The sequence below is a fragment of the Eleutherodactylus coqui genome, chromosome 7 (genome assembly GCF_035609145.1).
Source record: "Eleutherodactylus coqui strain aEleCoq1 chromosome 7, aEleCoq1.hap1, whole genome shotgun sequence".
Taxonomy (NCBI): Eukaryota; Metazoa; Chordata; class Amphibia; order Anura; family Eleutherodactylidae; genus Eleutherodactylus; species Eleutherodactylus coqui.
Genome location: NC_089843.1, coordinates 127,128,585 through 127,145,847, shown reverse-complemented (window position 1 = coordinate 127,145,847; position 17,263 = coordinate 127,128,585).

Below are 17,263 nucleotides of genomic sequence, written 5' to 3'. Positions count from 1 at the left end.
TTCTTGTTTTGTTGTGAGGTTGTTCCCATTGGTGTGTTTTAGAGTTAATATTGGCTTATGTGGTTGTCTCTGTTCGGTTAGGTTGGCCAATAGGCGTCCTGTCTTCTTTCCCCACCTGTAGAATTTGTTTTTCGTTAGTTGGGTTTGCCAGTGCGCATTTGTATGTACGAATGTGTTTAGTAGGTTTTTTGCTGTAAGGTATATTTGATATGAGTTGTCATCATGGGAGTTTATGTATTCCTTCTGTGCTGTCAGAAGGGAGTCATGTAGGGCCTCGAATTCCGTTTGAAATTTTTTCCTCTTATGGGAAACGTATCCTATGATGTGGCCTCTCATCACTGCCTTCGAGGTCTGCCAGAACAGTGTTATGTTGTCCATGTGTTCCCTGTTGTCATCTGCGTAGTTGTTCCAGTGCAATTTTAGGTATTTTTTGAAGTCTTCCGATTCCCTCAAAAATGAGGGGAAGCGCCACATTCTTGACACCCATTGTGGGGGGATTATTTGTAGTTGCATTGTGATTGGTGCGTGGTCACTAAGAGACATTGGGTGGATTGTGGATTGGTGGTGATGGCTAAATATGCTGTTTGATATTAGGAAAAAGTCAATGCGTGAAAATGAATGATGGGCGTTGGAACAGCATGTGTATTCCCTGCTTGTGGGGTTTAGGAGTCGCCAGGGGTCGCATACACGGAGTTGATCTGTCAATGTTAGTAGTGCCTGTGTGGTTGAGATTGGTTGGGTTGAAGGTCCAGTTCTGTCTTGCAAGTTGTCCTGTACACTATTAAAGTCTCCCCCCAGAATTATTTGGTCGCTTAGGTATGGTTGTAGTTTTTCTATTATTGTGGCGTAAAAGGCCGGTTGATCTATGTTCGGGGCATATACGTTTACCAGGTTGTAGGTTCGTGAGTCTATCTGGATTCTCAGCATTAGGTATCTTCCCTGTGGATCAGCTGTGGTTTGCTTTATTGTGTGTGGAACATTTTTCCTAATTAGGATGGCCACTCCTCGAGATGCTGATGTATGTGAGGCTGTGTAGCATGTGTCAATCCAGGGTGCTTTCAGTTCTCCCTTCCCTTCTTTTTTCCAGTGTGTTTCTTGTAGGAATACGATGTCTGGTTTGTGTTTTTTCAGGTGTATGAGTATTTTTTTTCATTTAATGGGTGTATTGAGCCCGTCTACGTTCCAGGATAGGATTCGTAGCGTTTTGGGTGTTTGGTGGTCTGTCATCTCTGGGTCTATAGGCATAGTAGTGTGTGTTTTTTGGTCTTATTTACCGCTACTTTTGTCTCTTTGTTATCGTCGCCTCCTTCGGTCCCAGCTAGCCTCGGACGCGACTGCGTGGTGATCGTGCCGTGTCGGTGGGGTCCCCCGATCTCCTTATTAGGCCATTTTCTGAAAATCAAACAGGTCAATGTTAGAAACATAAAAATAAACATTTTAACTGTTAATACAAGTTTCATTTTTTCTTATGCATGAGGATTGCCACATCCACTTTGTTTAGGACAGAGTTGTGGTGGGAGGCGGGGGTAGTGCTTCTCTTTCTCGTCGATCTCAGCCCTGTTCTCCATTCCCCTCCATGCGTAGGTATTCTCTTGCTTCTTCTGGTGTGTTGAACACCATGGATCTGTTGCCGTCTTGAACCCGAAGCTTTGCTGGGTAAAGCAGTTGAAAGCGCGTGTTCCGTTCATGTAGAGTTTGGCAGATTGGGGTGAATAATTTTCGCTTCTGTGACACTGCCACCGAAAAGTCCTGGAACAGGAGGATCTTTGCTCCTTGGATTGTAAGATTTCCTTGTCGTCTATATGCTTGTAAGATTGTTTCTTTTGTTGCCCAATTCAAGTATTTCGCTATTACTGGGCGAGGTCGAGTTCTGCTGTTGCGTCCATCTCCGGGTGGGCCAATTCTGTGGGCTCTTTCTATTGTTGATGGGCTGTTGGGTATTTCCAGTTGAAGGGCTTGTGGTAGGTCTGTGGTGAGGTATGTTATGAGTTGATTATTGGTTATTGATTCCGGTATTCCCACAAAGCGTAGGTTATTACGTCGGTGTCTGTTTTCTAAGTCGTCGATTTTTTCTCGGAGTGTTTCGGTTTCTGTTTGGTTTCTCTGTAGTGAGGCTTCTAGGGTTGCAATGGTTTGTTCTGTGTTTTGGGTTTTTGCTTCTAGCTCCGTCAGTCTTTGGGTGTTGTCCGTTATTTGTGACAGCGCTGAGTTTATCGATTTGTGTAGAGTTTCTAGCCTGCTGTCAAATAATGGGAGTAGTATTTTTGAGACCTCTCTGGCCACCATTGTTGCTTGCGTCATTTCCGCTATGTTGGCTGCTGGAATTTCGGTGGTTTGTGGGGATTGGGTGTCCATTGCCTCGATGCTTTGGTCTGGTGTGTTGGAGACTTGGGGTGGAGTATTTTTTAAGGGAGACGTGTGATGCTGGGCACTTTTGCCCTCTTTTTCTTTGATGTTTTTGATGGGTCTGTTCTTCTGTTTTCCTCCTGTGTTTGTTTTGTCTGTGTCTAGTTGGCGTGTCGTTCTTGTTGAAGTACCCGCACTGCGCTCATTTAGATATCTGTCCATATTTTGATTTCTCCACGCTTAGTTGCTATGTGGGTTCTGTGTGCGAAAGGGTTCTCTCTTTTTTTTTTTCCTTTCCTTTTTCCTCCCTGTTTCCTAAATCTCTTTTGTTTTGTTGCTGTTTTTTTCCTAGTGGATGTGGCTTCTCTTTTGGTGACTAATTTTCCATTTCTGTTTGCTTAGTCTTTCTGGCTTGTCTCGCAGCCAGTATTGCTTTTGGTGTGATTTTGTCTCCTATTCTCCCCACTTCTGTTTTCACGGTATTTGGTGTTCTTGCTTTATAGACGTTTTCTTTATGTGTTTTGTTTTTCTTTAATAGGCCGCTTTGTTGCGGAGAATTGTACCTCTGGGTATCTCCCCCCCGTCCTTTGTCAGTGGCCTCTTGCCCGGATTGCGGTGTTTGTGGGTGTCCCTTTAGCAGTCTTTCGCCTTTGCCACAGTCGGTGCTCCGAGCTGCGGTCCTGGGTTGTGCCCAGTTATGGTGCCCTATGATGCCTCCTGGTATGGTGGTGGCCTCTGTCTTCCAGTACTCTGGGGTGTGCAAGGGTTCTGCTGTAGCCTTAGGGGGCTCTATGTGGTTTTATTGTGGGGGGAGTGGTGGTCTCCTACAACTTATTTTTGTTGTAGGGTTTGTGCGTGTGATGTCTGAGCCTTTTGTGGCTTTGTTTTGGGCTGGGGCGGCTTTGGCGTGGGTGAGGGGCGTTCCCGCGCTCCGTTGTCATCTCCCGGCTCCTCCCCCCTCTTGTGGGGGTGGGCGGAGTTTGCCGCGGGTGTCGCGGCCGAAAATTTAGGCCGCGGCTTCTGGCGGTTCTAGGCCGCGGCACTCTGGTGTCCTCCCGGAGGGGTTTCAGCCTCGGCGGGGTCTCCTCGGGCCATCCGGAAGTCTCCCGGGGCCCCCCTCTTCCCCTACGGCTTCAGATGGAGGGTATCGCGGCTGGGGATCTGGATCGCAGCCCTGGCTGCCGCTCGGCCACGGTGCTCCTGCTGCTCTCCGGCGGATTCGCGGCCCTCGGAGGGTCTCTTGGGTCTTTTTGGAGCTTCCCGGGGCCTTCTGCTTCTCTGCGGTTCTGGTCGGGGGCTGCGGCGATCTTCGCGGCCGGAAAACCAGGCCGCGGCTTCGGGTGCCGTCTAGGCCGCGGCGCTCCGGACGTCTTCGGTGCGGCTCGTGCGGGGGTCGGTGGTTCTGTGGAGCTTACCGGAGGTCTTCGAGGGAGGTAAGGTCCTGGCTGGTTGTGGACTCTGTGCCCTTTTTCCTCCTCCTCGTGTCTGCGCTCCGTTGCCGCGGGCCGCGTCTGGGTGTTCTCGGAGGGTTCCCCGGGTGTCTCTTCTGTGGTGTGGGGGGCTTCCACCTAGCAAGCAGGGGAGATGTCTGTCCCCCGCAGCTGCCTTTTTTCGGATACAAGAGGGTCCCGGTGTCTCTGGGAGGTGGTAATGGCAGGAGCTCTGTCAGACACGTCCTGCTGCCTCTGTGTCCTGGGCGGAAGTCCCACTTAGTATTTTTTAATGCAGGGAGTTGAGGAACAGTACCTGTCAATAACTTCATGATAGGTTCTGTGGAGTCTTTATGTACACTCTCTCCATAACAATATCAAAGTCGTGTGTCATACTGCAAATGCTTCCATGTACACATTGCACTGTAGGCATTCACAGATCTGGTAGCAGAAACTTGAACATGAAATAGCTACCGTATATATGATAGACCAGGAGGCCATTCATTTTCACTGCCATGATTTAGATCACTGTTCTTACCGTGCACAGCTGTCATGGTACCGAGCAGTTTATAAACCTCATTTATAAAAATCACAGAAAGCAGCCATATACTCATTGATATGCTGATACAAGAGAGCAGGCATATATACTACATCCCTCAGCATGCAGATAGCCAGAATGCCAAATGGAGGAACAATGGTATGATACTTAAAGGGGTTGTCCCGCGAAACAAAGTGGGGTTCAGCACTTCTGTATGGCCATATTAATGCACTTTGTAATGTACATTGTGCATTAATTATGAGCCATACAGAAGTTATTCACTTACCTGTTCCGTTGCTGGCGTCCCCGTCTCCATGGTGCCGTCTAATCTTCAGCGTCTAATCGCCCGACTGGACGCGCTTGCGCAGTCCGGTCTTCTCCCTTCTGAATGGGGCCGCTCGTGCCAGAGAGCGGCTCCTCGTAGCTCCGCCCCGTCACGTGTGCCGATTCCAGCCAATCAGGAGGCTGGAATCGGCAATGGACCGCACAGAAGACCTGCGGTCCACCGAGGGTGAAGATCCCGGCGGCCATCTTCACAAGGTAAGTAAGAAGTCACCAGAGCGCGGGGATTCGGGTAAGTACTACCCGTTTTTGTTTTTTTTATCCCTGCATCGGGTTTGTCTCGCGCCGAACGGGGGGTCTATTGAAAAAAAAAAAAAACAGTTTTGGCGCGGGACAACCCCTTTAAGTAGCAACTCAAGCACTCAAATCATACTATTGAGCAGATTGCTGTACTTACCGAAGATCATTTTTTGTACCAAAGTATGAACCGTACAATTATATCCCTGCAACACACTGGTTAAAGTGTGAACCCTGTAAATTTACATATGGGGATAAGAGGTTCTATGTGGAAAAACATATAGACCCACAACTAGTTTTTTAACCCCATAAGGACATGTTCTATTTTGGCCATGAGAACGCATTGATTTTGGGGGTATCTTTATCTCCACTTTTCAAAATCCACAACTTTTTTATTTTTCCATCAATATGGCCATGCAAGAGCTTGTTTATTGTATGGCAAACTATACTTTTTTATTGGTATCATTTTTGGGTACATATATTGTATTGTAAAACTTTTATTAAATATTTTTTGAGAGTAAAGAGAGAAAACACCAATTCTGCCATTGTTTTCTTTACAGTGTTAATCATGCAGCATACTTGACATGACACATTTTTTCTGTGGGTTAGGATAATTGCGACTAACAAAATTATTTTTTTGTAGTTTTTTTCACTTTTGCATGATAAAAACCCTTTGTTTTTGGAAATTTATTTTTTCTACATTGTTGCATTCAAAGTCACATAATTTTTTTATTTTTCCATGGATGGAGCTCTGTCAGGGCGTGTTTTTGGATAATGAGCTGTAGTTCTTATTGGTACAATATTTGGGTAAATATGTTTTTTTGCTCATTTGTATTGCGTTTTTTTGTGAGGCAAAAAAACCAAAATAAGCATTTTGCCTCTGTTTTTAATTGTTTTTCTTTTCAGATTTTGCGGTGTAGGATAAATAGTGTGTTCAATTTATTGTGCAGGTCATTATGGATATGATGATACTAAATATTTTTTAATTCCTTCTTTTTTATATAAATAGGGGAAAGTGCGCAAAAAAGTTGTTTTTCTGCAATTATTTAAATTTTAAAATATTTTTACTATGATAATGCATTGCAGAACTTCTGTATTGCAATGCCCCATCAATCTCAATAGCGATCATAGGAAATGGCAAGCGCGAACACCAATATCTGGCATCCTATTGCCATGGCAACTCATTGGCCTTTCACGATTACATCAAACACCACCATCTGCAGCTCCACTCTCTTCTGTTTGCCACCTCTTCATCACCTCCTCCCACTTATTAGTCATTTCAGTAAAACCATTCTCACTCAGCCATCCCCTGTGTTCACAGCTTAAACTTATCCACACGTAAAAGACCTTCTAGCTCCATACCCACTCTTTTAAGCCTTTTTTTCCACATATTTTGACTACCTGCTTGCCCCCCTCCCGCCCCTTTCCTCTACCAGCTGTTCCAGACAACGCCCTATTTAGCAGATTCCTCATTTTTTATTCACTTCTTGTTCACTGTTTTATCTCTGTGTTATGGCTTATGATGTCTCGAATCCACACAGAAATACTCAAAGCAAGAAAAATCCAGTGCCGACACAGCAATGCTACACACCTGGAGGCATATGGCATACTACTCTCCAGGCAGTATACCTTTCGGGGAACAACATACTACACTCCAGGTAGTGTATTATATACTACTCTCCAGGTAGTATACCTAAGAAATAGGCAACTGAGTACTTCTATTGTCCTGATCAATACCAAATTCAATAGTTAAAAAGGAAAGAAAAAACCCAGGAGATCAAAAACAAACCCTTTCTCACACTTCAATAAAAATTCACCTGCACTACTTAGATTATAATCTATGCATCACTTTACAAAACTCACTGTATGAAGAAGGTCTGGACAACACACAACCATAGCAAAACCAGGGGCATATAATCATTTTATTTGGATGAAAGTCCAAGGTCTGGCAATAGCCTGTGGCAAGGGTACGACATGCAAATTAAGAGTATAACACTGCTGTCCCTTTCTTATGATACTTCTAGTCTCTCTTAAATTTACTGGGTATCTGCAAACTCATAATAAGTAAGCTGTATTTTAACTCTATACTATATACACATTTTGCAAGCAGCAGTTCATTAGATGATGAGGAGGGGCAACCCCAACACAGTCAATTGAACTGTCATTACTTTACTGTATACTGGCCTCCTGACATATACGATTCTACTAGTCCCCCAACATAAGTCAAGTAGCAACTTCCATGTTTGTTTCTAATTAAAGTCACACTAAATACAAAACCTGCACAATGTTGTATTTATTCAATGAAACAGTGTAGGTCTAGATTATGATTAAAATATATATATTCATTTGATGAAACACCACACAACATTTTCAAACAGACACAGAGACGCAGAAATTCTACTGCAAGATATACCTCCTGTCGAGTTCTTTGGAATGAAAGCTTAGCACGACAACCAATGCCCTTCCACGGGCAGCTGGGAAGCAACAGCCACAGGTCAAGAACGGATATATTTTGTAAGAAAAGCTTCTTACTGTAGGCTTTTTTTATCAGCTCTTGTCTAGTCAGCCAGATGTCCCTTTCACTGGACGTCTCGCCAAAGTCTCGCTTTTGCCCCACGTTGGGCACCAAAAATGTTGGAGCACAGTTAAACTGTGCTAAGGTATACTCCTAATTTTTAAGCATTATATATAGGCGAACAGCTCAGGTAAGTAACACATTGCACAGCAGGTAATGAAAAGTTAGCAATTACCCTGTTTCCCTGAAAATGAGACAGGGTCTTATATTAATTTTTGTTTCAAAAAATGTAACATTTTTATACGAATAGCTGTCTGGACACTATTTAAGTTGCTTTTTTTCTTAAGCGTAACTTGGGCTTATTTTTGGAGTAGGGCACATATTTTAAGCATCCTCAAAAACCTTGAAAAATCATTCTGCATCCTCAAAAATTCTGAAAAATTGTGCTAGGGATTATTTTCAGGGTAGGACTTATTTTCAGGGAAATAAGGTGGTCAAATGTGCTTTCGTTATAACTCATAATGGGTCCTATTTTACGTAAGAATGGTCCAGACACTTCTATATTCCTGTAATTTTGCAGGTTAGTTTCTCTGTTTAGTTTTCAGATTCTTTCTCTAACATTAGCTACACTAAACCACAATCTGTATGATACTGACCAAGCTTATGAACTTTAACATAAATTTTAGCAATGATATAATGTTCTGTAATCAAGATAAAAATGAATTATGATTGTTTACTGATTAATGTATAAAGGGATATGGAAAATGATAGATATATATAAGATAGAAATATAAAGCAATTATTTGTTTGCATATTGGTTGCTCTATCACAGCAGCTTATCACTGACCTCAGCAGTCATGTGCTATATGTACTGGTTTCACCGCACACAAGTACTTTTTTTATTTTAAGGCATTTTTTGCTTTTTTCCTTTTATGTTTCTTTAATTATTTAGACAACAACTTTAACAGGAAGCAGCATAGAAATAAAGTTTGTACCCCAGATGGCAGGCCACACTGCATAGTTAGAATACATGCTACCAAGTATTGCCCAGGCATTATCTTGGGAGAAGAGCATCATTCTCCACCTTTACTTCTTTGTGTACAAAGCCTTCGGCAAGGAGCTGGTGGGAGTTAAAGAAAATTGCTCCATAGCCAATAGAAGAAACATAAGAAAGAAAGCTGATAATGTTGCAATGAAGTGCTCAGTATATTTTTATACACACTGCTCCATATATGATCACAATTACAAACGTTATATAACATATTATATGTACCCCAGAGTGATGCCATTAAAAAAAATACAACTCAGCCCACAAAAACAAGCCCTCGGATGGGAGCTTGTCAACAAGTTATGGCTCTTGCAATGAGATGATGAAAATCGCTTGGTCTGTAAGGCATAAAATAGGCCTGTCACAAAGGGGTTAAAAATACTACTACTATTACTACTAATAGTAATAATTCTGTTGAGAAATGCTTCTTTGCTTTTCCTAAATATATAATTATTACATATGTTGAACTCTGCGCTGAAATGTGTTTACGCCCATGTGAACGAGCCCTTATATGTGACTGCTGTGTTTTGTAGACCTGGACAGAGTTTTGTCTGAATCTAAAGCCGGTGACATACAAACATATTTAAGCTGCATTTATGACAGCTTGACAAGTCTCTCATCAGACCGCGGATATCCTGACCCAAAATCACAGCACCATAAAATTTTATAATGCTCAGAGTTCATGTCAGGAGCCTGCGGTGAGGTGCATTCGTTTGTATTACAGATGCATAATTGTGTCTGGAATTCACTTGTCTGTTACCGGCCTGAGGGCTTATTCACACGGGCGTATATCGGCCAGGTTTTCACACCGATATACATTGCCCCTCTGATGCATTGGCTTACAATGCATCAGTGTACAGGGGCATATTTCCGCAATGCAAAAATGGCCAACCAGCTGGCGGCAGCAGCTGCATAGATTCCTATGGGAGCGTATGCTGGCTGCCAGAGAAGGGAGGGGGGAGGGAGTTTAGCAGCATGACTGCTAAACTCCCTCCTCATTCTCTTCTCCTCTCTGCTCTTTGCTGCTGTTTGCAATGGGAGTGGGCAGGAACTTAGCTCTGCCCCCTACCCACCCCCTCCCATTGAAAATAGCCGCAGGGGAGGAGAGAGGAGGTGAGCCAGCAATGGGAAGGGAAGGGGGAATATCACACAAGGCCCCACAGCACTGTGGTCTTGGCGTATATGCGCCAGGCCGTTTGCTGTTGAGGTGTTTTTACTGTTCCAGCGGGTGCAAGTAAAACGCCTACAGTCGTGTAAATGGGCCCTGACACTAAGTTTTTTTAACCTCGAATAATTGCTGAATGTAAAAATATACATATGCAAAAAACAGGCCAATCAGATTTTTTTGCTATAAATATAATTACAGATAGTAAATGTTTTTAGTGTTTAAATAAGGATGTTTTGTTATTTGACTTAATTGTTCTAGAAGTGTGAACATTTATTTATGAGCATCTCTTAAGTGCCAGGAGGTAGAAAGGAAGATCCATCTGTTAAGTAAAAGTGAGGCACCTTGAAATTCGCCAACTCCAGGATGACTGTGATTGGTACGAAACCAAGATTTCTCAGTTGCACTTGCCTTGCCAGTTTAGCTTCAAGCTTCTATTTTTTGGCTCACATATATGATAGAGTAATCCAAATGGTATTTAAGAAGAATATTTGTACTTCCTGTCATGTTAATAAAATATTTTATAAGTAGAGCTTTAAACACATCTCTCTATATTTTTCTAGCATACTCATAAAAAATCTTTTCTCTCTGTACAAGAGCTTGTTATAGTCTCTTTATAATGGGGACAGAAGAGTAAGTGTTAGGCTCTATGCAGATTGCATTTGAGCCTTCTGTCAGATGTATCTGTATTAGAGATGAGCGAGTATACTCGCTAAGGCTAACTACTTGAGCGAGTAGTGCCTTAGTCGAGTATCTGCCAGCTCGTCCCTAAAGATTCGGCTGCCGGCGCGGGTGACAGGTGAGTTGCGGGAGTGAGCAGGGGGAAGAGAGGGAGAGAGGGATCTCCCCTCCGTTCCTCCCCGCTCTCCCCCGCCACTCCCCACCCACCGCCGGCAGCCGAATCTTTAGAGATGAGCGGGCAGGTACTCGAATAAGGCACTACTCGCTCGAGTACTTAGCCTTAACGAGTATACTTGCTCATCTCTAATCTGTATACATCTTGTAGATTTCGCAATCTATACCTCCGATGGAAGGCTTTGACATATACCACTTTCTAGCCATATTGTGACATATGTTGCCCATCATCTTTTGTTTACCATGCAGCATACATTTTTTTGTGGTGGTATTCTGTATAGGCAAGCGCAGTCTGCTCTACTTTCATGTAGTTATAAAAAAGATATACTGACAAATGGAGGCCAAAGGAACATTCTTTTGGCTTCCATCAGGAGAATAAACATGGATATGTTTGATGAATATGCCAAGATACCTCCCTGACATATGCTTCTGACCTATATCTCCTGTATATGCCACTGGCAATTGGCCCTATTGTTAAAGAAAGGCTACAGTCAGGGCTTGATAATTTTAATACATGGCAGGCCTGGGATCTTTCACTAGCCCAAGGGATGCCATAGCAACCCTTCTGCAGCTTGCGAACACATAAGAGGGGGACCTATGGAGGAAGCCATATAGTCTTTTTAAGTTGAAAATGTTAGCAGAGCTATACATACTGCAGTCATGATGCAGAAGACTGTTTCTAGCAGCTTAGGCATTAGGTAGTGATTGGAGCCCAATGACCTCCAATCGCTTCTGACCCTTAAAGGGGTTGTCTCGCGGCAGCAAGTGGGGTTATACACTTCTGTATGGTCATATTAATGCACTTTGTAATGTACATCGTGCATTAAATATGAGCCATACAGAAGTTATTCACTTACCTGCTCCGTTGCTAGCGTCCCCGTTGCCATGGATCCGTCTAATTCTGATGTCTTCTTGCTTTTTTAGACGCGCTTGCGCTGTCCGGTCTTCTTCCTGGTGAATGGGGCCGCTCGTGCCGGAGAGCTGGTCCTCGTAGCTCCGCCCCGTCACGTGTGCCGATTCCAGCCAATCAGGAGGCTGGAATCGGCAATGGACCGCACAGAGCCCACGGTGCACCATGGGAGAAGACCTGCGGTGCATCGTGGGTGAAGATCCCGGCGGCCATCTTGGTGAAGGAAGAAGAAGGAAGACGTCGCAGAGCGGGGATTCGGGTAAGTAATACATTTTTTTTTTTTAACACATCCTTTGGGGTTGTCCTGCGCCGAACGGGGGGCCTATGGAAAGAAAAAAAAAACGTTTCGGCGCGAGACAACCCCTTTAAATGCAATCAATGCTGACCACAATATCTGAATCCACTGCATTCCCCTCCCTTAATTCATTGCTTCCCCCTCCCTGTGATGTAGTTGTAGAGTGCCAATGGGTTCCATGACAGCCAAAGGCCAAATAATGGCTTCCAGGTCTGGCATGTATGGCAGCCTTTTAGGTCTGATAGGCCTGGCTGTCACTGAAGAAAATGACAGTTGAAGGTAACACGCTGTATTGCATGAGAAAATTGTTGTAAGCCTACATATTTTTTTAAAAATTGTATTTTTCATTTTCATGACCCATTGTTAGCAAAGCTCACTGGTACCCATCTGGTCAAAACGCTCACAAGTCCCCTTGATGAATTCCTTGAGGGGAGTAGTCTCCAAAATAGAGATGATCAACCGTTCTAAGTACTTCAGAGGTTCTGTAAATGCACCATGGTATCTGAAAATTATTCAAGACACTCCTTCCCTTCTAAGACATGCCATGTAGCCAAACAGCAGTTTCTGTCCAAATATAGGGCATTTCTTTACTTGGAGGAAATTGCTTAGCAAATAGTGGTGTTTTTTCTTCTACTGACCCTTGTAAAAATGAGAAATTCAGAGCTAAACCTATCTATTACTAGAATTTTTTTTATTTTCATGGACCAGTGTTAAAGATGTTTTCCATGTTTTCCAGGGAAAATACTATTAATGACTTAAAGGGGTTGTCTCGCGAAATCAAGTGGGGTTATACACTTCTGTATGGCCATATTAATGCACTTTGTAATATACATCGTGCATTAAATATGAGCCATACAGAAGTTATTCACTTACCTGCTCCGTTGCTAGTGTCCTCGTCTCCATGGTTCCGTTTAAATTCGCTGGCAGCTTGCTTTTTTAGATGCGCTTGCGCAGTCCGGTCTTCTCCTTTCAGCACGAGCCGCTTCAGTGTGCTCCCCGCTACAGCTCTTCTGCGCATGCGCAGATGAGCTGTCACTGCTCGGGAGCGCGCTGGAGCGGCCATTCTGTACCATCCTCTGTTAGAGGAAGGTGCAGAGCCGCCCAGCTGTCCGGAGAAGCCGCCCAGCTGTCCTGGTAAGTGATGGGCCGGGGGGGGCTGTCGTCGCTGCGCCGGGGGGGGGCTGTCGTCGCTGTGCCGGGGGGGTCTGTCGTCGCTGTGTCGGGGGGGCTGTCGCTGCGATGGGGGGGCTGTCGCTGTGCCGGGGGGGCTGTCGCTGCGATGGGGGGGCTGTCGATGCGATGGGGGGGCTGTCGCTGCGATGGGGGGGCTGTCGCTAGGCCGGGGGAACTAGCGCTGGGCCGGGGGGGGCTGTCGCTAGGCCGGGGGAACTGTCGCTAGGCCGGGGGGGCTGACACTAGGCCGGGGGGGGCTGTCGCTAGGCCGGGGGGGCTGTCTCTGCGTCGGGGGGGGCTGTCGCTGCGCCGGGGGGGCTGCCGCTGCGATGGGGGGGCTGTCGCTGCGATGGGGGGGCTGTCGCTAGGCCGGGGGAACTAGCGCTGGGCCGGGGGGGGCTGTCGCTAGGCCGGGGGAACTGTCGCTAGGCCGGGGGAACTGTCGCTAGGCCGGGGGGGGCTGACGCTAGGCCGGGGGGGGGGCTGTCGCTAGGCCGGGGGGGGCTGTCGCTAGGCCGGGGGGGGCTGTCGCTAGGCCGGGGGAACTAGCGCTAGGCCGGGGGAACTAGCGCTAGGCCGGGGGGGCTGTCGCTAGGCCGGGGGGGCTGTCGCTAGGCCGGGGGAACTAGCGCTGGGCCGGGGGGGGCTGTCGCTAGGCCGGGGGAACTAGCGCTGGGCCGGGGGGGGGCTGTCGCTGGGCCGGGGGGGCTGCCGCTGTAATGGGGGGGGGGCGCTGCGACGGTTACCTTCTGCCTGGCGGTGGGTGACTGGTCGGCCGTGTTCACTCCAGGGGTCCGGTCGGCGGCTGCGGGGCGTCTGGTTGCCATGGAGACACAGCTGGTAGCGTCTCGGGAGCGCGCACGTCGGGCTGCAGCGAGCGAAGGGAAAAGAGCCAGCGGCCATCTTGGCAAAATTTTTATAAGTTGCTGAAATGCTGGAACGGTAAGTAGAAACCAGCTAGAAAAGTCATTTACAGGGGTAATTAGTAATGTTTGCTTAATTAGGGGGACTGGGCAAAAAAAAAATTCACTGCTTCCTCGAGACATCTCCTTTAAGCTAAGGATAGTTTATCAATAGTTGATCAGCTCGGGTCCACTGCTTTGGACCATGGCTGATCAGCTGATCGACGCCCAATGGCATTGCCACAATACACAAGGGTAAGAGCAGAAGTGTAGTAGCTGATATTTGAAACTGCAAGCACAGCTCCCACTAATTTCCCTGGGCCCAAAACCACCACCAGCTCCACTGTCAGAGGCCAAAGTAGAGAACCCGATTTTTACTCCCACTCATCTTAATGGATGTCCATTCCTTGTTAGGGAAATTAAAATTATACTGGTCAACAAAAAAATCATTTTTAATGGTGCCTGGAATTTTAGACCCTATTCTGGATATTTTTGTGCTGATAATTCCGAAAATACCATCCATTTTGTTCTTGAAGCTCTAGTTTTTGAGATATTCCTGATGTCCTTATCTGCTTTTGTTATACAGTAATTACTTTATTTTCCCGCCAGCATTTGTTTTTTTATTAGTACATATGATACATATTACCACCACTGCATATCAAACTTGGGTTGATGAAATTATTTGTAAAGACATTGAAGACAAATGGAATGTGTTTCAGCTATATATGTAGAAAATTTTCTGCAATGAGCATGGAGAAGCTAAAAGCAGGTAATATTGATGGACCACAAATCGGGGAACTCATGAAAGATCAGCATTTCCAAGATTCAGCGAACAGCTTTGACACATGTGCATGGTTGCTGTTTTGTATAGCTGTAAAGCATTTCCTTGGGAACTACAAAGCCACAAACTACGGTGAACTTGTGGAGAATAGGCTCACTTCTGCTTTTGAACACTTGGTTGTAACATGAGCATCAGATTGTAGGACCTGCATAGTCATTTTGGATCAAATTCCAGATTGTCGTTGAGATGTAAGTGATGAACATGGTGAACAATTTCAGCAGGAAAGGACCGTGGATAAACGGTATCGTTAACAATGGGATATGCATACTGCCATCTTAACACATGGGCCTGATGGGCACAAGCATAAGGCTCTATACTAATCTACGCATTTCAATGCACCTTGTATCATATGTAATAATGTTGTGTGGCAGGATATGAACTTGGCTCCAATCTGTCGATGCCATGTGTGAAGACTTTTATTTTGTTACCTTCTGTTTCACTTTCAAATTACCCATAATTCCTTTTATAAATTACCTATTTGGACTGTGGAACATTAATGATACTATAACAGTAGATTACTGGATTGGGGGCCCTCTTCATGTCAGAATCATGATAGCACGCAACATTTCAAACTCACAAAGGTTATACGAAACAGCTGGAGTGGAGAGTATGAAGACAAGGTATTTATTAAATAATGCGTTGAAACATGAACTGTGTAATGGTGAGTGTGTAAAGGTTGAATGGCTACTCTATTCCCTATCCAAAGGTCGTTTGTACTGCTTTGTAGGTCAATTATTGTCCAAGAAAGAATCTCCATTTGCTACATCAGGGTTCAAAGACTCGAAGCATAAATATATGTTTAATTTTTTCGACAATTTACATTTTTCTTATTGTGAGTAGTTGTTGTAGGGACCCCAGTGCACTGCTTTGCCCAGGGCCCATAATGCTGATTAGACGGCACTGGAAACGCATATGATGGCAGTCTACTGTTAAAACATGCAGCGCGAATGTCAAGGAATATCTTATCACAGAAATGTAGTTTCATCGACACCTCAATGAAGAAACCTTTGTTTTATTTGTGTTCTAGGGTTCTTGGGATTTATTTTTGTACCTTCAGCTTTTGATTGGCAGTCATTACATATACAATACAATATGTGTACATGTATATATTTACATGGACATATGTCCTATCTTGATAAGCAAACCTGATGAAGAAAAACTGTTATTTTCAGAATCTATGACCCCAACATACCCCAAAACAGTTCTAACATCTCAGTCACCAAAAATTGCTATTGGTTGTGTAAATGCAGCCTAAGGGCTCCTTTCCACTTGTGATTGCGTTTTTTGTTAACGCGATTGTCAATGGGACTTTCTATTGTAAAAAACGCAACTGCGTTTTTGGTGCATTGCGTTGCGTTTTTTACAATAGAAAGTCCCATTGACAATCGCGTTTACAAAAAACGCAATCGCAAGTGGAAAGGAGCCCTAAGGGCGCCCACCCACTGGCGATTTTTTTCCCTGCGAAATTCGCAGCATTTTTTTCTCTGCAGGGGTCTATGGGACTTGTAATGTTAAAATCGTGATCGTGCAAAATCGCAATTTACCGCGAAATCGCGATTTTGCGCGGTCGCGATTTTAACATTACAAGTCCCATAGACCCCTGCAGAGAAAAAAATGCTGCGAATTTCGCAGGGGAAAAAAATCGCCAGTGGGTAGGCGCCCTAATACTGCATATTTATAACAGTGCAAAATATCACAGTTTTCATAAAATTTAAAAGCAGTGATAATCACAGCATGTCACATTGTAATGGTGTCACTGATAGCAATAATATACAAAAAAAAAAAATTTTCATACACATAATCAAAATCGAAACCATAAACCATGTGGAAGTATAACAGCATGTCCCTATCAAAACAAACTACAAGTAAATGCGCATCAATGTCTTTTTAGAGTTTCTATCTTGCTTTTATAATTTTCTTTTCTGCTCCTTACATGAGCGTGCCAGGCTATAGCAATTTGATAGCCCATATTATCAGATTTTATTTATCTGAATGTATGTAAGGCTGTGTTCGCATCAGCATTGAGCTTCCATTACAGATTCTCCCAAAAATACTGAAAAAAGCACAGCATGCAGCACTATTTTTTCAGGTAAAGTAAAGAACACCATGATGAAAACCCTTACCATTGCTTATAGACTGTTCACCTATACATATGCTTCTATAATACCATTGAGGATTATATAGTTATTAGAGATGAGCGAACGTACTCGTCCGAGCTTGATATTCGTGCGAATATTAGGGTGTTCGGGATGCTCGTTACTCGTAACGAGTACCACGCGGTGTCCCGGTTACTTTCAGTTTCCTCTCTGAGACGTTAGCGCGCTTTTCTGGCCAATTCAAAGACAGGGAAGGCATTACAACTTCCCCCTGTGACGTTCAAGCCCTATACCACCCCCCTGCTGTGAGTGGCTGGGAAGATCAGATGTCACCCGAGTATAAAAATCGGCCCCTCCCGCGGCTCGCCACACATGCCTTGTGAGTTAGCTGAGGGACAGTGGTATCGTGCTGGAGCTGCTGTAGGGAGAGCGTTAGGAGTTAGTGTAGGCTTCAAGAACCCCAACGGTCTTTCTTAGGGCCACATCTACGTGTGTGCAGGCTGCTGTTAGCAGTGGAGAAAAATTTTTTTTTCCTCAAAATCGGCAGTGCAGAGCATTGCACCCGGCATT